The sequence below is a fragment of the Anabrus simplex genome, chromosome 2 (genome assembly GCF_040414725.1).
Source record: "Anabrus simplex isolate iqAnaSimp1 chromosome 2, ASM4041472v1, whole genome shotgun sequence".
Taxonomy (NCBI): Eukaryota; Metazoa; Arthropoda; class Insecta; order Orthoptera; family Tettigoniidae; genus Anabrus; species Anabrus simplex.
This window is the reverse complement of record NC_090266.1, coordinates 771,856,061-771,881,706: the sequence shown is the minus strand read 5'-3', so window position 1 is coordinate 771,881,706 and position 25,646 is coordinate 771,856,061. Positions and strand designations below refer to the sequence as shown.

At 40.8% G+C, this 25,646-nt stretch overlaps 1 protein-coding gene across 2 annotated transcripts in view; it reads right to left on the bottom strand.

Annotated features, from left to right (window-relative positions):
- The window catches only part of LOC136864445 (zinc finger and BTB domain-containing protein 40), a 257,945-nt gene that overhangs the window by 211,663 nt on the left and 20,636 nt on the right, over nucleotides 1-25,646 (bottom strand). The window lies entirely within an intron of this gene.

The window sequence follows — 25,646 nt, the reverse complement described above, 5'->3', positions numbered from 1 at the left end:
ATTTCATTCTCTTGTGAAGATACCTGGTCATGCCAAAGTGTGTGCTTTGTATTTACAAATTAAAAATAGGGCAGCTTCTGGGAGAGGCAAACAAACAACATTCAAATGTAAGCAGTGCGATCTACCACTGTGCAGGACGGGGGTGCTTTCTGGAATACCATTAGGAGCGAAATGTGGATATTCAAAAATTAGGGTGAGTACACATTTATATGCACTAATCATTTAGGAACGAAATGCAAAAGAAATTACATTTATATCTTTATTCGTTTGACTTATAGTTATTTTCTTTTAAAGGGTGGTATATATGCTGCTGTGCCTATTGGGATTTAAAAGACACTGTCAGATAACACGGTAATTATGGACGGCGACGTCACCAATCAATTAACGCAGCAAATATAGGACATCAGGTCAAAACTGGAGCAGGTTGAGCAGATCAATAGTAGGGTAAGCCAGTTGGAAGGGGACATCTCGAACCTCATGGTGGAGGTGGAAATCCAGGTTTCTGGCATCAAACAACAGGTTGAGGGGGGAATTTCTACAGTCGACAGAAATTTTGGAAGCTGTATCTCTGCCGTTAAGGGAAATTTTGGGAGCCATATTTCTGCCATTGAAGGAACGTTAGAAAACCGGATTTCGACCATCAAAGGAGATCTACAGAATATGAGAGGGACCATCCTTCACGCGGTAGAAGATATATTAAATAGAACAGGACCTATCGCCACGCCTTCAACCCCCCCTAAACCTAACCAGCAATGCAGGACACCTAGACCCGAAGGTGATTAAAGAGAGAATTATGGAATTCCATGGGAGACTGGAAGAGAACCTGACTAGCTTCATTGAGGGATCGGTCAGTCTACTAGGAAGGCCTAATCTACTGGAGGACATCTTTGTTCAATCAATGAATATTCAAGATAATCTTAAATATTATAACTAAGCGGTCTGCCTATTCAATACAATATATAATTTATTATATCTAGTACAGTACATGTTTCATCCCCTAAGGGACATCATCAGCTAATAATAAATTAACATTAATATATCAGAAATAAATATGATTAAAATTGGAAAGACACATTAAAATTTTTGACATTTAAAATAAGATCTTCAAAATTTTGTTAAAATTGTAAGTCATAAGACAGATAAAACTGTTAAATTGTCCATATTTCTCTTGTTGATATTCTTGGAAAATACCAGTTTTGCTTATAAAATCTTAAAATATCATTTGTTGTAAATAGCACACTTGATTTGTATCTCTTGGTAAAAGATTTGTTGAAACTTAATAAGCATTCCTTAGATGGTATAATAAATTTAAAGGCTTCAGAATTTAAAGTCTCTGTTCAACTCGTCACACTGCAGTTAAGGGGGTAAGCCGCTACTTGGTGGAATAACTTGAAGGGCTTAAACTTAAAATGGACTGATTTCAAGAGGGAATTCCTGGCTAGGTTTAATTCCGAAGGGGTGAAGAGTAATGTGAAAAGAAAGCTACTGACTGATGCACAACCCACCAACATGAGAGCTAGCGTGTTTGTCCTCCAGAAGTACCAGCTCTTCAAGCGGCTGTATTCTGAAGGCTTTTTTTTTTGGCTAGTTGCTTTACGCCACACTGACACAGATAAGTCTTACAGTGACGATGGGATAGGAAAGGGCAAGGAGTGGGAAGGAAGTGTCCGTGGCCTTAATTAAGGTACAGCCCCAGCATTTGCCTGGTGTGAAAATGGGAAACAACGGAAATCCAGGTTTCCGGCATCAAACAACAGGTTGAGGGGAGAATTTCTACCGTCGAGGGAAATTTCGGAAGCTGTATCTCTGCTGTTGAGGGAAATTTTGGGAGCCATATTTCTGCCATTGAAGGAACGTTAGAAAACCAGATTTCGACCATCAAGGGAGATCTACAGATTTTGAGAGAGACCAGGGATGGCGTGGCGATAGGTCCTGTTTCTCTTCCAGTCTCCCGTGGAATTCCGAACAAATTTTGAAGGTAGATGTCAAGATTTCTCAAGCTAATACAGTTTTAACCAGACAAATATCTGAATGTACACACAGGTTTACAAAGTAGAACAGTGCCTAGAATCGAAAATTTCAACCGTAGATGATAAAATTTCGCAGATCAATTCCCAAATTAGCAACATCACCAATCAATTAACGCAGCAAATATTCAACATCAGCTCAAAACTGGGGCAGGTTGAGCAGATCAACAGTGCTGCCGACAGTGGGGTTCGAACCCACTATCTCCCGGATGCAAGCTCACAGCTGCGCGCCCCTAGCCACACGGGCAACTCGCCCGGTGTATGCTGAAGGAAGTGAGAACAAGATTTTACCAAACATCGTACAGCTACTCCACGATAAGGTAGACCCCTAGTGAAAGTGTCGCAACCAAGATCCTTTGATGATCTGCGTAGAATCATCGCCTAGTTGGAAGAACACAAGAGTAAAACCTTGGAAGAAACAAGCTCGGTTAGGAAAACCAGTGTGGAAGAACAGGACACCTGAAGAACAAATGCCCAACTTTTGCATCGGAAAACTAAGGTCCGGCCCATTCTGGATTGAAGAGAGGATGGGACCAGGAACAGGAATGCGCTTCAAGACCCGACAGACAAGCAGGCCTGGATAAGTAAGAAAGGGATTGATCAGATTGTGAGTAGAATAGGCCAACCTCACCCAGCTATCATCTTGAGGATAGGCAACGAGAATTTCTCAGCCATACTCGACAGCCAAGCAAGCCACTCATTCATAAATGGGACTGTTGCCAGATTACTACCACCTATGCATCTCACCATCTCAGAAAGGTAGTGGGAGCAGTGGACACCTATTCCATCCAAGGACAGATTAACCTAACCACTAAATGCATGGACCTACCTATTGTACTTAATGTTGTAGCGATTCAGGACCAAATACCTGACATATTAGGTCATGACTTTTTGGTAGAATACAAGGTGATACTAGACTATGCAGCTCATGAAGTCGTTTTGGGAATAGACAGACGTCTAAGAGTCGCCGGGCATGATGGAAATCTCCGGACTCGCAAATGAGTGGAAGTCGATGTAGACTTGGGACATATCCCGTTAACGCACCTCCAACCAAATGAAGAAGAGGGGCAGAGATGCACCTTAAAGGGCTTCCCAGAAGTCATCACCAATAAAATAGGACGGACTACCACTGTAACGCACACCAATGAATGCAGCGCCTCCTCACTCATCAAGCAATGTCCATATCCAATCAACCCAGATAAGCGCAACTTCGTCATTCAGAAGATTCTAGAGATGGAAGGGCAAGGTCCCATCGAACCTTCTACATCCTGTTGGGCTTCGCCTATCATCCAACTGAAGAAGAAGAAGAAGAATGCGGAGTATCTACAGTGTGTGGACTTATGCACGTTGAACGAGAGGACTGTTAGTGATGTCTACCCCATGCCTGACCTGAAGCACTCGCTGAAACAAGTAAGTGGATCTAAGATTTTCAGCACGCTGGATCTAAACTCCGGATACTGGCAAGTGGAAGTCCAGGAAAGTTCTAGGCCACTGACGTCTTCATGACACCAAGAGGATTATACCAGTTTACAGTAATGCCTTTTGGATTGAAGAATGCTCCTGCAACCTTCATGTGACTGACGGATAAGGTTTTGTCAGGATATGTTGGAGATTTCTGCCAAGTGCATCTCAACAACTTAATCCACAGCAAGAATTTTCAAGAACACCTTGTACATCTGAAGAAAGTGCTGGAACGACTGAAAATTCATGAACTGACCTGCCAACTGGAGAAGAATCAAGCTATCGAAGAAGCTGATCACCCGTGGACCGAGCGACAAGTACGTTCCTTGGCTTGTGTGGATGGTATAGCAGCTTCATGCTATAAATGAAGAAAAGGCAATGCCACTCACCGATCTACTCCATGACAACCGCCTGTTCCGATGGACCAGCAAAGAAGAGGCAATATTCCAAGGCATTAGGGCTGCGATATGCAATGCTACCGGTCTAGCCCATCCCGACCCTCAACGGAAGATGTGCCTGAAGATGGATGCCAGCGACTCCGGTTTAGGAGCACTGTTTTTCCAGGAGAGGAGTGACGGCGGAAGGCACATCATCGACTGTGCCACCAGAAAGCCATCTCCCACCAAACAGCGCTACTGCACTGTCCAGAATGAAGCCTTAGCCGCGGTGTGGGGCACGGGCAAATTCAGAGGCTACTTGGAAGGAAGGAAGTTCCAGTTGTACACTGATAACGCAGCTCTCAAATGGTTGAACTCCGTTTCTGGCTCCAAATCTAAACCGATGCGATGGGCTTTGTTAATTGCAGAATTTGATTTTGATGTGTGTCACGTCTCTGGATCGACAAACATAGGAGCAGACAGTTTATCTAGACACCCGGTGATGGAACCTGAAGCTTTTTTAAAAAGTTGTTTTATGTCGCACCAACACATATAGGTCTTATGGCAATGACTGGACAAGAAAGGGCTAGGAGTGGAAAGGGAAGCGGGCGTGGCCTTACTTAAGGTACAGCCCCAGCATTTGCCTGGTGTAAATGAGAAACCACGGAAAACCATCTTCAGGGCTGCCAACAGTGAGGTTCAAACCCACTATCTCCCGAATACTGGATACTGGCCACATTTAAGTGACTGCAGCTATCGATCTCGGTGAACCTGAAGCTAGGAGCACACCACTGTAGAGAGGGAGTTTCCACAAAAACGCCAGAGCGAACCCAATGAACCTGTTCTTATGATCATCAGGAAGGAATTTGACCTCGGAGTAACCAAGCACTGGCAAGAAGAAGACATGCCTTGTAGGACCACGATGCAGTGGATTAGGAGACAGAACACCGATAGTCGACTCATCCCGAGGAATTCAAGATTTGCTACAAGAACTTCCAGTTTGACAGAGGACTATTAATGTATAGGTCTCACCTGTCTTACACGCCCGCAGTAGTGGTGATCCCTAGACAGCACACGACGGACATCCTCGAGAAGATCCACGACAGCACTGAAGCCGTACATCCAGGACGTGAAGAGACATATCAGTCTATCCTACGAAGATTCTTCTGGGTCAACATGCGGAAGGACGTCCTTGACTATGTGAAAGGGTGCTATATCTGCTCCTACACCAAGGCGAGCAACGGGATGGCAGATTCCAGTCAGCGAGGAAGACAGCTGCAGCGCCCTTGGGAGGTCATAGCCCTGGAGTTGATGGCTCCTTACCCCAGAACACCACGGGGTAAAACAGGACTCCTACTTATCACCGACCTCTTCACAAGATGGATTGAAGTCTTTCCAATACCAGAAGACACGATGGGACGCATCACCAGTCTTCTACAGGATGAAGTACGGTTATCCATGGTGCATTCTGTCAGACAATGGGAGTCAGTTCAAGTGAAGGAAGTGGCAGCAAATGATGCCTGAATGGGGTATGGAGCACTGGACCACCCCTATCTACAACCCAAGGGCCAATCCAATGGAACAACAGAACCAGGAGCTAAAATGGATGCTATGAGTCCACCTAATATACGAGGGACCGTCAGATACCACAGTCACACTTTGCCCTGCGATGACGCATCAACTGTGTTGCTGGCTATTTCCCAGCAGAGCTGTTCCTCAGTTGACAGCTATATGGCACCCGGGATTGGGAAATTCGTCCACCACCCACTTCTATTCAAGATGATGCAGCTGTTTCCCTAGCAGAGTGGCAGCATAAGCAGCAGCAGGACATCAAAGAAAAGCAAGCATTGGCTGAGAAGAGATCCCTTACCCAGGCCGAGGCTCAAGATGTCAGAGAGACCCAGATTTTCCACCAGGCCAACAAGAACTGCGATGTAACCACCCAGTCAGTAACAAGATTGGAGAGTATCACGCAGGTCTCGCACCTAAGTGCGTTGGTCCTATAGAGGTCGATAAGCAGCTGGGCCATGGGGTCTACTTGCTAAAGACAAACCCTCCTGACAAGGTTCACGCATTGGAATTGCTAGTTGCTTTACATCGCACCGACACAGATAGGTCTTATGGCGACAACGGGATAGGAAAGGCCTAGGAAGCGGCCGTGGCCTTAATTAAGATACAGGTCCAGCATTTGCCTGTTGTGAAAATGGGAAACCACGGAAAACCATCATCGGAATTGCAGCGAGCCAGCCAAGCACGGCACCTACAGAGTAAGTCTGGTACTGCCACGGGTCCACCTGGAGGACAGGCTACTAAGGACACGGCACAATCTGGTCATGAGGAGCAGAACGCATCAACTGCCACCGAGGAGGAGGCTGGCAGCGAGGCAACACTGACCCCCGACACGGCATGATCCGGTCAAGAGGAGGAAAGCACATCCAGGCGACATTGAGGAAGAGAGAAGATATAATCTACAACCAAGGCAATGTCGACGAGTGTAATAGGCTGTTGAAATTGTTTCAAGTTATACAGGGGATATTGATGCAAGTGTAATGGACTAGTATAACTTGGAAACAATTCTCTAAACCTATGGGTAAATAGTGGAAATATTGAGCTCTCTTATTATTATCATTATTATGATTATGATTATATTATGATTATTATGATTATAAGGCTATTCAACGCTACACATGGGAGGCTAGGGGTACCAGATCCATAATAGACTATATCTTAACAGACTTTGAATTCAGGAAATCTGTTAGGAATGTACGAGTTTTTGGCGGATTTTTCGATGATACAGACCACTATCTGATCTGTAGTGAACTAAGTATCTCTAGGCCTAGGGTAGAAAAAAGTGAAATCTGTCTGCAAACGAATAAGGGTAGAAAATCTCCACGACGAGGAAATTAGACAGAAGTACATGCATACGATTAGTGAGAAGTTTCGAACAGTAGACAGTAAGCAGGTTCAGGATATAGAAAGTGAATGGATGGCATACAGGGATGCTGTAGTAGAAACAGCAAGGGAATGCCTAGGAACAACTGTGTGTAAAGATGGGAAAAGGCGAACATCTTGGTGGAATGATGAAGTGAGAGCAGCTTGTAAACGTAAAAAGAAGCCTTATCAGAAATGGCTCCAAACAAGGGCCGAGGCAGACAGGGATTGGTACGTAGATGAAAGAAACAGAGCGAAACAAATAGTAGTTGCATCCAAAAAGAAGTCATGGGAAGATTTTGGTAATAACCTGGAAAGGCTGGGTCAAGCAGCAGGAAAACCTTTCTGGACAGTAATAAAGAATCTTAGGAAGGGAGGGAAAAAGGAAATGAACAGTGTTTTGAGCAATTCAGGTAAACTCATAATAGATCCCAGGGAATCACTGGAGAGGTGGAGGGAATATTTTGAACATCTTCTCAATGTAAAAGGAAATCATCCTGGTGGTGTTGCAAACAGCCAAGCTCATGGGGAGGAGGAAAATGATGTTGGTGAAATTATGCTTGAGGAAGTGGAAAGAATAGTAAATAAACTCCATTGTCATAAGGCAGCAGGAATAGATGAAATTAGACCTGAAATGGTGAAGTATAGTGGGAAGGCAGGGATGAAATGGCTTCATAGAGTAGTAAAATTAGTGTGGAGTGTTGGTAAGGTACCTTCAGATTGGACACAAGCAGTAATTGCACCTATCTATAAGCAAGGGAACAGGAAGGATTGCAACAACTATCGAGGTATCTCATTGATTAGTATACCAGGCAAAGTATTCACTGGCATCTTAGAAGGGAGGGTGCGATCAGTCGTTGAGAGGAAGTTGGATGAAAACCAGTGTGGTTTCAGACGACAGAGAGGCTGTCAGGATCAGATTTTCAGTATGCGCCAGGTAATTGAAAAATGCTACGAGAGGAATAGGCAGTTGTGTTTATGCTTCGTAGATCTAGAGAAAGCATATGACAGGGTACCAAGGGAAAAGATGTTCACCATACTGGGGGACTATGGAATTAAAGGTAGATTATTAAAATCAATCAAAGGCATTTATGTTGACAATTGGGCTTCAGTGAGAATTGATGGTAGAATGAGTTCTTGGTTCAGGGTACTTACAGGGGTTAGACAAGGCTGTAATCTTTCACCTTTGCTGTTCGTAGTTTACATGGATCATCTGCTGAAAGGTATAAAATGGCAGGGAGGGATTCAGTTAGGTGGAAATGTAGTAAGCAGTTTGGCCTATGCTGACGACTTGGTCTTAATGGCAGACTGTGCCGAAAGCCTGCAATCTAATATCTTGGAACTTGAAAATAGGTGCAATGAGTATGGTATGAAAATTAGCCTCTCGAAGACTAAATTGATGTCAGTAGGTAAGAAATTTAAAAGAATTGAATGTCAGATTGGTGATACAAAGCTAGAACTGGTCGATAATTTCAAGTATTTAGGTTGTGTGTTCTCCCAGGATGGTAATGTAGTAAGTGAGATTGAATCAAGGTGTAGTAAAGCTAATGCAGTGAGCTCGCAGTTGCGATCAGCAGTATTCTGTAAGAAGGAAGTCAGCTCCCAGACGAAACTATCTTTACATCGGTCTGTTTTCAGACCAACTTTGCTTTACGGGAGCGAAAGCTGGGGGGACTCAGGATATCTTATTCATAAGTTAGAAGTAACAGACATGAAAGTAGCAAGAATGATTGCTGGTACAAACAGGTGGGAACAATGGCAGGATGGTACTCGGAATGAGGAGATAAAGGCTAATTTAGGAATGAACTCGGTGGATGAAGCTGTACGCATAAACCGGCTTCGGTGGTGGGGTCATGTGAGGCGAATGGAGGAGGATAGGTTACCTAGGAGAATAATGGACTCTGTTATGGAGGGTAAGAGAAGTAGAGGGAGACCAAGACGACGATGGTTAGACTCGGTTTTTAACGATTTAAAGATAAGAGGTATAGAACTAAATGAGGCCACAACACTAGTTGCAAATCGAGGATTGTGGCGACGTTTAGTAAATTCTCAGAGGCTTGCAGACTGAACGCTGAAAGGCATAACAGTCTATAATGATAATGTATGTATGTATGTATGTATGTATGTATGTATGTATGTATGTATGTATGTATGTATGTATGTATGTATGATTATTGTACCGGGAGGTACACCTCAACCCCGTACATTTAAAAGACGTGCCTTAAGAAACTCTATCTATCATACAAAACGTGAAACAACTAATGCATGAAGTTGAGACATTGACCAGAAGATGTCGCCATTGAATTGAGTAATGTGTTATTTTGAAGTTGCCTAAACTGACTGGATTTATTTCTTTTGTGTTTGTTTACTTCAAGAAGTTTGAACTTTTCTCCATAGATGTCATCACAAAAAAACTGAGGTAACGCACTCTGGTGCAAGGTAGAAGAATTAGTGATTTAAAGAAGTTTTGTGTTTATAGGTTTTCACAACTAAACTAACTTTCATTTATTTCTATATTTCAAGGTTTGCAACACTTCCTGCTCATTCCACCAGCTTTTGAATCTGGTTAATCACAAATTTTCTGTAATTATTTTTTAGCCAATAACAGGCTTCTTGTACCTTTTAAATTTGCCAATAAAAATGAAAGGGTGTGTCCGGATTTAGTCCAGAACCCTCTCGAACCATCCCCCGGGTATATAAGATGCAGATTTTTCAAGCTCCCTTGTCTTATTGAACGTCATCTTACTGAGTGTGTGTCTTAAGACAGGCAGCGGGGCGCCTCATCCTTCGGCAGGCAGTACAAGAGCCCAGGTAATGGCCACCAGATTTATATCTCTGTAGCTACCTCCACAGACTTACACGAGGGGAAGGTTCTAATTTCAAACTATGTAACCACCTGTTTTCTAAAATGTAAAACTTCTTTCGGCTAATGTAAAATTTCATAAAGACTTAAATTGTAAATCGGGGATAGAGAGTGCGTTACCCTCAGAGTTCCCCTTCAATTTATATTGAGGTGACTATGATTTTGTAACTGTTTTTATTTTCTGTAAAGCATTAAATTATCCTTCATTCTAGTCACCTTAAAAGCTTGGGATTAGCCTCTGCATCATCAGGCCGCGAGCCCAATTAGGGTTTTATACTTAATTTTCTAGGAGCGCAAGTGTACGCCTCCATACATTTTATGTTTGGGCCAGTAATTTAACCTGTTCTTCTTTCCACGAAGGCCCAGTAGTTTGGGTAATAGATACCCCTGTGTAAAAATTGTAGGTTGGGCCTAGAGAGCCCAGAATTGTAAGATTTTGTGTAATGTTGCCTTGAGTAGGCTGTACGAAATCAGGAGCCGGTCTCCTTTGTTGAATGTGGAGAGATTGTAAACTCTTTCTGGTTTTTGTGTAATTTTGAGTGGGGCCTTTGGGAGGCCGTATTTGTAACCTTTGGAGCTAGATGCTCTTGAATTGGGAGATTTCTCTCCTCGTCTAACTAAACACAACATTTGCAATGTTGTAAACTTGTAAATTTGGAGCTGGAAGCTCAGCACTTGTAATTTCCAAACTGCTTTTTGTACCTGCAACCTTGTTATTTCACCTAGTGAAAAGTTTGTTAAATTTGTGATTTGAAAAGAAATATAACCTTTATTTTAAAGTTTATACGAATTTTGATATCGTAGATAGACCCATTCAAGCCTGCACCTTCTTTCACCTCTCTGTGATGCACAAAAACATGGTAACAATTTTTTTTTCTTTGCTAGGGACTTTACGTCGCACCGACACAGATAGGTCTTATGGCGACGATGGGATAGGAAAGGCCTAGGAGTTGGAAGGAAGCGGCCGTGGCCTTAATTAAGGTACAGCCCCAGCATTTGCCTGGTGTGAAAATGGGAAACCACGGAAAACCATCTCCAGGGCTGCCGATAGTGGGATTCGAACCTACTATCTCCCGGATGCAAGCTCACAGCCGCGCGCCTCCACGCGCACGGCCAACTCGCCCGGTGTAACAATTATTATTATTATTATTATTATTATTATTATTATTATTATTATTATTATTATTATTATTATTATTATTATTATTATTATTATTATCATGATCATCATCATTTACAGTTATGCACGGACATTATTTGGAATATATCGTGGTCGCATCATTTATTATTTGTGTGCTGTATTATCAGTCTTCAGTAACAAAACGTGAGGTTATATCACAGTACGTCTGCTGTATGTATATTTATAAGACTTTATTTAACGTAAGAATAATTTATTATCACCTGTAAATATGACGTATAAATTCGATGTAATGTTGTGCAACACAGGGTACGATTGCAGAACAACACACCTTTGTCACTTAAGTTTTATAGAATGTTCTATCCATTTGTACATAGGTTATTGGAGACTCGAGAAGATGCAAGAAAACATGTTGCATCATACTTTTCCTGAAGCCAGCCCAGGCAAGGTATATAAAGAGACAGTCATGGGAGCAGAGTCGAGTTGTTAGTGAGGAGTTGTTAGTAAGTGTGTGAACTCATGTTGTGAGTTTGTGTTCGTAGTTGGTTGACATGCTAATGTGGAAGGCTTCTTCTTCTACTACTTTGAGTCAGTTCAAGATGGCAGTTCATTAGTGTGTGTGTATACTGTGTATATAATTTGTAAATAAAACAGTGTACACAACTGACAGTATCTCCTGTGTGCGTCTTTGTGATTACGATACCCTTAACATGTCTACTAGTACGGGCCGTGAAAAACATCGATGTTAACAAGATTACATTAACAAAAAGTTGATTTTTTTAACCAGAAATAAGTCCAAATTGGTAAAAAGGAAAAGAAAAAAGAACCCCACAAATACAATACAAAAGAAACTTAAACAAATTGTTGCTGGCACTAACTTTTTGCTGGAATCAAAAGAAGTTAACTGCTTGGTGAACATGAACATTAGACTACCCACATTAAAGGCCCTAACTAAAATCCACGAACATAACACACCAATTAGACCCACTGTTAATTTTAGAAACAGATCCACATACAAGAGAGCATGATTTATAAAAAACATTTTAAAGAAACATTTTAGATTCAATAGCGAGACCAATATTTTTAACACTATGGATTTTTGCAACAAAACTAAGCACATTAAATTATCAAATGACAACCCCATCCATACCTGAGACATAAAAGACATGTATACAAATATAAGGGTTGCAGAAACAATCAATATTGTAAAAAAGAACTTATCACAACATAGTGGAATGAGTAAAACTGAAATAGAAGATTACAATTGGCTTTGGGTTGCACCGACGCAGATAGGTCTTATGGTGACGAAGGGATAGAAAAGAGCTACAATTTGTTCTACGTTGCACCAACACAGATAGGTCTTATGGCAACAATGGGATCGAATAGGGCTAGGAGTGGGAAGGAAGCGGCCGTGGCCTTGATTAAGGTACAACCACAGCATTTTCCTGATGTGAAAATGGGAAACCATAGAAAACCATCTACAGGGCTGCCAACAGTGGGGTTCGAGCCCACTATCTCATGAACGCAAGCTCACAGCTACGTGCCCCTAACCTCACGGCTAACTCACTCCGTAGAAATAGAAGAATTTCTTACTATTCTAACATTTAGCCTACATTAGAAAACAATTTTTTTTTCTCTTTTAACAAGAATATGTAACTTATAAACAAAAAAAACAAAAAAAGATTAGCAATCGGATCACCGGCGTCTGGGATGCTGGCGAAAATTTATATGGATTACTTAGAGTCCAGAAAAACAGTCAATAGAATACAGAGATTGGATTTATGTCTCAGATATGTTGACAATAAATTTGTAACCATTGACGAACAAAAACTGAAATCAAGTGAACTGTTTAAGGAGGACAGATAAAATATATTAAATTCACTACTGAATCCAAAGAGAACAAAACATCAATTATCTCAACATGGCAATATCTAGAGTAAATGATCGCTTTGAATATCAGATATTTAGGAAATCTCCCCGAATGGACGTAATAATTGAATCGGTCATTGCAGAAAGGTCACAAGTCACTTTTTATTATAAAAATTAATTTTGTATGGGATATGTATGTGCAAGGGTAGATCTAACAGCCTATGGTGAAAGGTCATAAGTAATTCATCGAACACATTATAGGCTGGGTCTCGATAATCATGGTTTCTGCAGAAATGTCTTGAATCACTGACTGATGCCCTTTCTGCATGGATTGATTTGAATGCTCAACAAGGTGATAGTCTTCTCAAATGCTTCATTTCAGGAATATTAACACTTATATTACTGACAATATTGTTGTTTACTGAAGTTAAAACAATTACTAGAATGTTTCAAAGCATGTAGGATAGTTATTCCTGAAGTGAACATAAAACATCCGTTCTCTGATGGCTGTGCCGGTCAGAACAGAAATCGTATAATGTTTGATTCTGTCTGACTCTGGCCTCGAGTGAGAGATTTAAAATAAACACTCAAACACTATTTCTCCATAAGAGGAGACAGTTTCCTTCCAAATGACAGAGATTTTGGCATCATAAATTCGTAAGGCACCAAAATAAGATTTACCTACCTGAGGAATACCGTATTAAAATCAAAAGAGCATAAAAGAAGTCTACAGTTGAAGATATTGGTATTATTCCTGTATTGGACTTCAAACATTGGTGGTCTATTAATTATAACATGTCTTTCAATTTCAAACAGGTCTTATGGTGACGAAGGGATAGAAAAGAGCTACAATTTGTTCTACGTCGCACCGACACAGATAGGTCTTATGGCAACAATGGGATCGAATAGGGCTAGGAGTGGGAAGGACGTGGCCGTGGCCTTGATTAAGGTACAACCACAGCATTTTCCTGATGTGAAAATGGGAAACCATAGAAAACCATCTATAGGGCTGCCAACAGTGGGGTTCGAGCCCATTTCGAGGAAATGAAAATATTTTTCTCCCCTTCCAAGAGAATAACTTTTGAATACAATACTCAAACACCTGGCCAAATAATCACAGAACAATTTACTGATGGTGTTAACAAAAAATCCTTCTTTTTTTTTTTTTTTTTTTTTTTTTTTTTTTTTTTTTTTTTTTTTTTTTTGCGCTATCGCACTGACACAGGTAGGTCTTATGGCGACGATGGGACAGGAAAGGGCTAGGATTGGAAAGGAAGCAGCCGTGGCCTTAATTAAGGTACAGCCCCAGCATTTGCCTATTGTGAAAATGGGAAACCACGGAAAACCATCTTCAGGGCTGCCGACAGTGGGGTTCGAACCCACCATCTCCCGAATACTGGATACTGGCCGCACTTAAGCGACTGCAGGTATCGAGCTTGGTAAAAAAAAGAAAATCCTTCCATACTCCTCATAACATCAGTATAAAACCTACACTTCCTACAAAATTTTCATATCCATCAAATAAATTGCCTGTCAATATGAAGAAAATATAGGACATATTAAAATAAAAAAGTACATAGTTTCAGAATATGTAGAATTTCATGTTGGATAGTATGGGAGGGGAATTCCAGTACGTTGCAAAGAACATGTCAACACCAAAAAAACATGCCAGATATTCAGCCATGTGTGAGCACATGCACAGTATCAATCATCATTTCATGAATATCGCTTGCTTGTTGTTTTAAGGGGCCTAACATCGAAGGTCATCGGCCCTCATGAATATCGAACAGGACATAAAATTATTACATCCAGTGCACAAAGGAAGATATATCAATATTAAGGAAAAACTACAAATATCTATGTCAAAAAATAAATAAAATAAGGACAATATTCTGAATGATTCCGATAAAGGAAAATCTTTTATTTAAATTGGCAAATCAGTATACAAACAAATTAAAAATTAAAAAATGAAGGATGACATAGATTCAACGTCTTCCCCTCCATACAACACATACTTCCACCCCCGGGCAGACATGACCTCCGCTTAATGGTACGTTGCTTTCAATCTCTGCCGCGCCGTCCACCACCTGACCCTAAAACAACTGCCTCATTCAAACATGCAAGTTATCATTTACTCTATGCCAGTATTTTTATTTACGAAATTTTTAGCAAGCCTTCTTTTGTAGAAACAGAGGAATTTCGCACATCCTGGCAGGCACAAAAACCAAGAGCAAAACGGGAAAGTAGGGGCACCAGATCCACAATAGCCTATACCTTAACCGACTTCGAATTCAGGAAATCTGTAAGGAATATGCAGGATTTCTGTGGATTTTTTGATGATACAGACCTATCTGATTCAGAGAGAACTAAGTCTCTCTAGGCCTAGGATAGAAAAAGTGAAATCTGTCTGCAGATTCAGGATATAGAAAGAGAATGGGGGGCATACACAGATGTTGCAGTAGAAACAGCAAGGGAATGCCCAGGAAAAACTGTGTGTAAAGATGGGAAAAAGTGAACATCTTGCTGGAATAATGAAGTGAGAGCAGCTTGTAAACAAGAAAAGAAGGCATATCAGAAATGGCTCCAAATAGAGACTTATGCAGCCTGAAAATTGTACGTAGATTAAAGAAACAGTGCGAAACAAATACAGTGGACGCCGTTCATCGTAATCACGGATAATTTTATCAGCCGTATTATATAATGACTTTTATGAAGTACGGTACGGACAAATACTAGACCACTGAAAATCTTCCGTTTATTGTGATCATGAATTCGGTTTATGTTATATTTGTTTTCAAGCGTGACTGTGAGCTTGCATCCAGGAGATAGTGGGTTCAAATTCCACTGTTGGCAGCCCTGAAGATGGTTTTCCGTAGTTTCCCATTTTCACACTAGGCAAACGCTGGGGCTGTACCTTAATTAAGGCCACAGCTGCTTCCTTCCAACTCCTAGGCCTTTCCTATCCCATCGTCGCCGTAAGACCTATCTGTGTCGGTGCGACGTAAAGTCACTAGCAAAAAAGTTTTCAAGGATTTCGTTCTCAAGTACGCGAGTATTATCGCGCCTCCCCTGAACACACTTCTGCAAATATGAAAGTGCTAAAGACTGTAAAACCTCCAAGGAAGAAGTAAGAGTTTTATGTTGTGCGAGTATGGCTGGTGAAAAGAAGAGACTGTTAGTGATTGGGAAAAGTAAAAATCCACGTTGCTTTAAAGGTATCAATAAATTTCCAGTGGACTATCATTCCAGCTCTAATGCATGGATGACTGCCCTGATGTTCAAAGAATGGCTACTGAAGTGGGATAATAGGCTGGGCCGTAAAATAGTTTTGGTGGTTGACAACCTTGCAGCATGCATTGTGAATTGTGAGCTCAAGAACATAAATGTGGTTTTCTTACCTGCGAATACGTCTTCATTAATTCAACCATACGATCAAGGAATCATTCGCACCATGAAAGCGTATTATCACCATGAAATGTGCACAAGAATCTTAGAAACCATAGAGGACTCACATAAAACTAGTGCCAAAGCCCTTGCCAAAACAATCAGCCTTCTCGATGCCCTGCATCTTCTAATCATGTCCTGGGATAATATCTCAGCATATACAATAAGGAACTGTTTCCGGTATGTGGGATTTTTAAGACAGTTACCAGAAGTGGACGAGGATGTTGAACTTTGTCCAACAGGCTTAACGGAAGATTAATTTCAGGAATGGATGAACACTGATGAGGGCATCATTACTGATGCGGAACAGACAAAGAAGACATGTGAGGCAGTTACCTCTGCAGAATTAGATATGAGAGGTGAAGAACATGGAACAGAAGACAGCGATGGTGATGATGACGATGTTGCCAAAACTTCCCGGACACCAACGAATGCTAGATATTAATGGACTTTTGAGAGACAACCAGAAGCAAACAACGATTAGAGACTACTTTACATAGCTGAAAACAGTTAACGGTATTGCAGTGCTGTGTGCCGGTATCTGTTTAATTGTAGTGCATGTAGGTTATGAATAAACAGAGTAGACTACCTATCAATTTTTATTTTTCGGCTACTGTTATCAGCCGGTTAATGTTATCAAATTATCTGCGTCCCAGGGTGATCATAATAAGCGGCGTCCACTGTAGTTGTTGAAACCAAGAAGTAGTCATGGGAAGATTTTGGAAAAATCGTGGAAAGGCTATGTCAAGCAGCAGGAAAACCGTTCTGGACAGTAATAACGAATCCTAGTAAGGGAGAGAAAAGGGAAATGAAGGTAAAACAGGTCAACTTATACTGGACAGGTGGAAGGAATATTTTGAAAATCATCTCTCTCTTTTTCTTAACTTACTTTACGTCGCACCGACACAGATAGGTCTATTATCTTAACCATTTTGGTTAAATAATTACAATGGGTCCATATTGTAATGCGATAATAAACATTTAACACATAATTTTAAGTACTGACTAGCCTGATGGTATATGTATGCGAGATTTCAATGATAACAACAGATGGGTCTTACAGACTGTGAAAATTTAAATTTATAATTCCACCTTTACAATACTGTAATTGTTTTTATTGACAGAAAAGATAGAAGATAGAAAAGATAGAAAAGAAGATAATCAGCACACTATCAATAACTGCAATAGCAAATTTCAGAAATCAGGAGTTTACAAATTGAAGTACCAGCAGTGTTCCGCCAGTTTATATTGGACAGACAGGCCGCAATTTTAACATAAGGTGTAACGAACATGTTAATACCTCAAAATACGGCAGATTCTCGGCATTCGGTTCTCATATGGTCGATACCAATCACACATTCACGGACATAAAACAAGACCTTCAAATTCTCCATTTATGTAAGAAAGGAAATTTTTTTAATATTTTGGAAAACATTTCTATAAATACTGATCAAAAATGCAACCCAATTTATAATCTGTATGAAATATCGGAGAAAATCAATATACACTGACTGACAGTGACAATGCAACACCAAGGAGGAGTGGTTCGAAAGGGATGAAAGTTGGGGAAAAAACAGAGACGGCACGGATGAATAATTGATGTTTATTTCAAACCGATATGCAGGTTACACAATGCGCACGGCATCGACTCAGTAGGATGTAGGACCACCGCGAGCGGCGATGCACGCAGAAACACGTCGAGGTACAGAGTCAATAAGAGTGCGGATGGTGTCCTGAGGGATGGTTCTCCATTCTCTGTCAACCATTTGCCACAGTTGGTCGTCCGTACGAGGCTGGGGCAGAGTTTGCAAACGGCGTCCAACGAGATCCCACACGTGTTCGATTGGTGAGAGATCCGGAGAGTACGCTGGCCACGGAAGCATCTGTACACCTCGTAGAGCCTGTTGGGAGATGCGAGCAGTGTGTGGGCGGGCATTATCCTGCTGAAACAGAGCATTGGGCAGCCCCTGAAGGTATGGGAGTGCCACCGGCCGCAGCACATGCTGCACGTAGCGGTGGGCATTTAACGTGCCTTGAATACGCACTAGAGGTGACGTGGAATCATACGCAATAGCGCCCCAAACCAATGAGCCGCGTTGTCTAGCGGTAGGGCGCTCCACAGTTACTGCTGGATTTGACCTTTCTCCACGCCAATGCCACACTCGTCTGCAGTGACTATCACTGACAGAACAGAAGCGTGACTCATCGGAGAACACGACGTTCCGCCATTCCCTCATCCAAGTCGCTCTAGCCTGGCACCATGCCAGGCGTGCTCGTCTATGCTGTGGAGTCAATGGTAGTCTTCTGAGCGGACGCCGGGAGTGCAGGCCTCCTTCAACCAATCGACGGGAAATTGTTCTGGTCGATATTGGAACAGCCAGGGTGTCTTGCACATGCTGAAGAATGGCAGTTGATGTGGCGTGCAGGGCTGCCACCGCTTGGCGGCGGATGCGCCGATCCTCGCGTGCTGACGTCACTCGAGCTGCGCCTGGACCCCTCGCACGTGCCACATGTCCCTGCGCCAACCATCTTCGCCACAGGCGCTGCACCGTGGACACATCCCTATGGGTATCGGCTGCGATTTGACGAAGCGACCAACCTGCCCTTCTCAGCCCAATCACCATACCCCTCGTAAAGTCGTCTGTCTGCTGGAAATGCCTCCGTTGACGGCGGCCTGGCATTCTTAGCTATACACGTGTCCTGTGGCACACGACAACACGTTCTACAATGACTGTCGGCTGAGAAATCACGGTACGAAGTGGGCCATTTGCCAACGCCGTGTCCCATTTATCGTTCGCTACGTGCGCAGCACAGCGGCGCATTTCACATCATGAGCATACATCAGTGACGTCAGTCTACCCTGCAATTGGCATAAAGTTCTGACCACTCCTTCTTGGTGTTGCATTTGCTCTGTCAGTCAGTGTACTTTTCGAGGAGTTAATCAATAAATTCTTTACACAAAGGTGCGTGAGTAATGCTTTACCTTACACCTCTTCCCTTACATCAAACTCCCCTCAACCTCCCCTCCTAGTCAATCCTCAACGACCTTTGAGGACGTCACTCAGTTAGCTCTAACACTTGAGTTGGAGTGGTCGACGTAGGACGGGCAAGGAGGTGAGTGACCAGGTGGGCACTCAGTTTACATTTCAATTGAATTTTTTCTTTAGTTCACTCATATTTTTTTCTTTTTTTAGGCCCATATTGTCAACACACAATCAAATTCAACTTGTGTCATCAGCATAACTCCACCTACTTCATCGAATCAAGAAAGCTATTTTAATGTGGCATTATCGTCAAACTATTTTATAATTGACTATTTTCACCATTTTGGTCCGTATTGACTTATATACAAATTTCTATAAAAATGGAGGGAATTAGAATATCAAATTTATAGAAAAGAAACGACCACTAGTACAATTATTAGGAAGGACTCCAACCATCCAGGACAGCAGAAGAAAGCAACATTTTATAATATGATAAACAGAGCCCTTAAGTTTCCCTTAAAAAGACAAGCGTTCGAAAAAGAGATGACCACCATATATGAGATCGCGAAGAAAAATGGATACACCAAGAAATATGTAGATAAAACAAAGGACAAGTTAATAAATAAACAAAAATCAACTTTGGAAAAAGAAAAGAAAGAAAGGAGGAACGTAGCGGTAATAACTTTCCATAACACTCACTCGTACGGAATAAAAAAGATATTCAACAAAAAGGGCATTGAGGTCGCGTTTAAGACAAACAACAGTAACAAGAAAATTTTATTTAACTCGCATAAGGTCAACAAATCCAACAGATTTAGTAAATCAGGAGTATATTGTGTCAAGTGCCAAAATTGTGGGGAAAAATACATTGGACAATCAGGGAGGAGTTTAGAGACGAGATACAAGGAGCACGTGAATGCGGTAAGACATAGGAGGTTCTCAGCAATGAACGAACACATGGAAGAACACAATCATAATTTTACGGAAATAGACAAAGATATGGAAATACTGCACACGACAACAAAAGGAAAACTAATGGACGTTCTGGAGAAGATAAATATATATATATATATTGATCAGAAAAACAATAATGAAAACAACTTAAATGAACCATTAAATGAAGAAAATGCGATGTACAAATTGGCATACAATTTTAAAGGAAGGAAAGAAAGAGAGAGAGAAAGAAATAGTTCCGAGCCACAAGTACGCTTCCCCTCCACCCCCTACATTACGTAACCGGCAGCACAGCGACTAGTAGCAGCGAGCACAACAAGGTCATTGACAGCAGAGAGTAGAACACGTTTGTTTTCAAACTAGCACAAGTATATATTGAGAGCAAGGTTAAAATTTGACATCAAGACGAACTGAAGTAAGTAAAATACAATTCTCTGAACATCTAGATATCGTCTTTTTTTATTTAAAAAAACATGTCGCTAAAGGTTGGTTGTTAGTTTGTTTATTTAAGGAATTTGACGGTTAGAAACAACGAGCAGATCATCGCGCAACCAATAGCAAAGTAGCAACAAGGAGGGAAGGAGTACATATTGTTTGGGTTCAGACAAACATCACATCATTTCAATTTGCGGATAAATTAAAGGAATGAAGTAAGTAGACCTAAATGAAAATTCTCCAAATATCTGAGTCGTCGTTTTCTTTTTCGTAAAAAGTCTCTAAATTTTAGTTTGTTTGGTTTTGTTTATTTAAGGAATTGGAAGAGAGTAAGAGGAGAAAATTCTGATTCATAAGAAGTCTAGAAAATTAAAGCAGACGTTAAGAAAGAAGAGAGAAGAAATATTTTTAAAAAATGACTAACTTCATAAATGTAGTTTATTAATTTAATTTACAAAGTGGCTATTTATTATTTGTTATTTTATAATTCAGGATAGAGACTAATTTTATAGATTTTATAGAAGATGAAGAAAGAGTTACTATTTTCAGATATTAATAAGGACATAAATTAACATAGAGAGATTAATTTAATTAGATTTTATCATTTATGATTGGTAAAATTCTGGTAAAATATGTGACAAATGACAATGTAAATGGGCAAAAGAAAAACTTAGAGTAATATTGTAACTAATTTAAAATTCATATATTTTAATACTAGCTGGTGTACCCATGCTTCGCTACGGGATTCTCAGAAAGACCGACTTTGTGGTTTTCCTAACTGAAATTCCATAGGTCATTACAAAAACGTAAGTATGAATGTAGCGATTAAAAGCAATGCTATCATATAAAATACTCGATCAAATGGAAAGCCGCACGTTTTATCACTTTTAACGAACAGTGCTGCAGTTAAATTGCGGTGCCAATCTAATAGTCCAAAATTCCAGAGCTGGGATGACCAGGCCGCAGATTGCCATGAACACTCATCTGCCATTATTCCGCTAAATATGCACACTGTTCATTCCAATCAGTGCCTCAGAGTAGGGATTGAATAGCCCGAATGCTATGATGATCCAGTGTGTTGCGTACCAGTAGTATCAGAAAATTTATAAACCAGGGGAATGGCATGCTAAAGAAGAAAGTTACCTAACTCCCCAGCTACTTCCCATCAATATTCAGGCAGGCTGTTACACTCTGTACGACTGGGCGAGTTGACCGTGTGGTTAGCGGTGCGCAGATGTGAGCTTGCATCCGAGAGATATTGGATTCGAACCCCATTGTCGGCAGCGCTGAAGGTGGTATTCCGTGGTTTCCCACTTTCACACCAGTCAAATGCTGGGCCTGTACCTTAATTAAGGCCTAAGGCACTCCTAGCCCTTTCCTATCCCATCGTCGCCATGAAACCTATCTATGTCGGTGCGACGTAAATCAAATAAAAAATACTCTGTATGCAGCAGTAATCCTATCTACCGGAGATGAGGGGCAACAGAAGACACAAAGCACATCACGACAAACAATGGTCAATGTAATGTTATTGTTGATCAATGTTATGAGCTTTCTATATTGTAGGCCTTCACATTTAGTTTTCTTTTGACTCTGTGATTTGTAAAATATTTTATGCCGTAAACTGTAGTTTCTTATTCTCCGACTTTACATACCGATTTTCATTAAATACTGTTTACCCATTTTCTCGTAACTCGGCGCTGATATGGACTTTGTAACAAAAATCCAAATGCATCAATAACTTTGTGATCATAGCCAGTACGGTAACAATGTATAAGACATGAATAATAGGAAATTTAATACTATATAACCTTAGTTAGGTAGCATTCATCGATTACACCTCTTATAAGAAATATTTGAGAATTACATTTTAGGCCTTCCCCTAAACTACCATTTCACTCAGCGTGAATAAAGTAATTTACAGCCTAGACTATAGCGACTTATTTCCTGACTTTGCATACCGATTTTCATCAAGATAGGACTACTAATAACAATATTTGAGAATTAAATTTTAGGCCTTCCCCTAAACTACCATTTTTCTCAGCGTGAATACAATTATTGATAGCCTAGATTGTAGCAACTTATTCCCCAACTTTGCATACCCATTTTCTTTAAAATACGACCACTAATAACATTAATAGTTGAGAATTCAATTTTAGGCCTTCCCCTAAACTACCATTTCACTCAGCGTGAGTAAAATGATTTATAGCCTAGATTGTAGAGGCTCATCCCCCGACTTTACATACCGATTTTCATTAAATTCTCTTCAACCGTTTTCTCGTGATGCGTGTACATACATACATACATACATACATACAGACAGACAGACAGACAGACAGAAATTACGGAAGTAAAAAGTGCATTTTCTTGTTACTATGGACGTGACCGATACAGAAATACCATTATTTTCAGATTCTGAGCAATGTACAGACAAAACTCTTATTTTATATATATAGATATAATTGAAATATGATACCAATGAACCATAGTCCTAAGATAATTAGTATTTGGCACCGCTGAGGAAGAGAGCAGAGGCTCTCGAAACATGTACATGTACGGTAATTACATAGAATAAAGTGTATAAAGTATTGACAAGGTGGAAAATTATTTTATAGAAACTATTTTATATACAATATGCATATAATTTTATTCGCACAGCCACTCATGTTGTTTTATTATTGGGCAATTCTATGCATATAACAACATTTTAATCTGTGTTTTAACTGGACTTCATGTTTCATATTATGTTCATGCTGCACCATTTTAACATTCAAGATTGACAAGATGCCAGCACGCCGCATCATAAGATCTAAAGACTTTTTATTTACTTATTTACACGTGTCCTCACCTTATTTTCAATGTTTGTATGTGTGACTGAAGATATCCCATAAGAGGACGAAACATGTATCATTAGTACAGTCTTATGTAGTCTTTTCAATACAGACAATTACAGTATTGTAAAGATGGAATTATAAATTTAAATTTTCACTAGTTGATACTTTGACAATATGGGCTCTAAAAGGACATTTATAACGTGCAGGTCTTACAACGACAATGAGATAGGAAAGGGCTCACAGTGGGAAGGAAGCAGTCATGGAATTAAGGAACAGTCCCAGCATTAGCCTGGTGTGAAAAAGGGAAACCAAGGAAAACCATCTTCAGGGCTGCTGACAGAGCTCACAGTTGCGCGGCCCTAACCACATGCCAATTCGCTCGGTGCATGGTATAAGATACCTTCCTATTGGACAAGTGCAGTAATTGCACCTATCTGTATGCAAGGGAACAGGAAAGACTGCAACAACCATCAAGGTATCACATTGATCAGTATACCAGGCAAGGTGTTCACCGGTATCTTGAAAGGGAAGGAGTGATCAGTAGTTGAGAGGAAGTTGGATGGAAACGAGTGTGCTTTCAGACCACAGTGGGGCTGTCAGGATCAGAATTTCAGTATGCACCAGGTACCTGAAAAATATTACAAGAGGAATAGACAGTTATGGTTATGTTTCGAAGATCTAGAGAAGGCATGTGACAGAATGCAGAGGTACAAGATGTTCGCTTTATTGGGGGACTATGGCATTACGGGTAGATTGTTAAAATCAACCAAAGGCATTTATGCTGACAATTGCGCTGCAGTGAGATTTGATGGTAAAATGAATTCTTGGTTCAGGATACTGCAGTAAGCAGTCTAATATCTTGGAATTTGAAAACAGGTGCAATGAGTATGGTATGAAAATTAACCTTTCAAAGACTAAACTGATGTCAGTAGGTAAGAAATCTAAGAGAATCGAATGTCAGATTGGGGATACAAAGCTGGAACAGGTATATAATTTCAAGCATTTAAGACGTGTGTTCTCCCAGGGTGGTAGTATAGTAACATTGAATCAAGGTGCAGTAAAGCTAACGCAGGGAGCTCACAGTTGCGATCAACAGTAGTATTCTGTATGAAGGAAGTCAGCTCCTGGACGAAATTATCTTTACATCGGTCTGTTTTCAGACCAACTTTGCTTTACAGAAATGAAAGCCTGGGGGACTCAGGATATCTTATCCATAATTAGCGAGAATGCTTGCTGGTATAAGCAGGTGGGAACAATCATAGAAGGGTACTCAGAATGAGAAGATAGAGGCTATGTGTTAGGAATGAACTCGATGGATGAAGCTGTACGCACAAACCGGTTCTGATAGTGGGATCATGTGAGGCGAATGGAGGATACGTTACCTAAGAGAATAATGGACTCTGTTATGAAGGGTAAGAGAAGTAGAAAGAGACAAAAACGACAACGATAGTTAGACTCAGTTTATAATGATTTAAAGATGATGATGCTTGTTGTTTAAAGGGGCCTAACATCTAGGTCATTGGCCCTTAATGGTACGAAATGAGACGAAATGTAATGACAAATTAAAAGGTCAAAAACATCCACTGGCCACAATTCAAAACGTGAGGATGAAGAATGAATGGATGGATATGAATTTAAAACGATCAGTGGAACCGACCCACAGTGCCTCACATGCACAGAAGCTGGCGTAGAACAATAGAATTACCGACCAAAGGACTGCTTCTATAGCACAATACTGAATAGATGATACTTGTAGTCAAAAGGGGTCCAAAATCCAAGTCAGCGTCCCCTCACAATGGTACTTATCGCCAGGAAAGTAGAACCATAGTATTTGTCAAGTTGCGGTACTAATCAACAGTAGTGTAGACTCGCGATATCCCACACATTATGATACTATTCACAGGTAAGGAAATTTGCACATGTATTACAGACCTACACTGTTTCGCACATTGCGGCGCCATTTACAGGCGACGCAAACCTATGGTGTTCATCACATAAGGGTACTAACCACAAGGACTCGTACCATCCCGTGGTGTTCCTCATATAGTGGGTACTAATCATAGGCAAGCCAGAACCATGGTTTCCCTCATCCCATGGTGTCGCTCATATAGTGCTACTAATCACAGGTACTGTAAAAGCCATCGAGCCCTCATTTGCTACTAATCACAAACCTATTTGGTACCCAACATAGTGGTATTACGTGCAAGTAAAAGTGACCCATGGTGGTACTAATCACAAGTAGTTTCATGGTTCTAATTCGATCATCCCTTGGTCGCCCCTTTTAGTCGCCTCTTACAACATTCAGAGGATACCGTGGGTGAATTCTTCG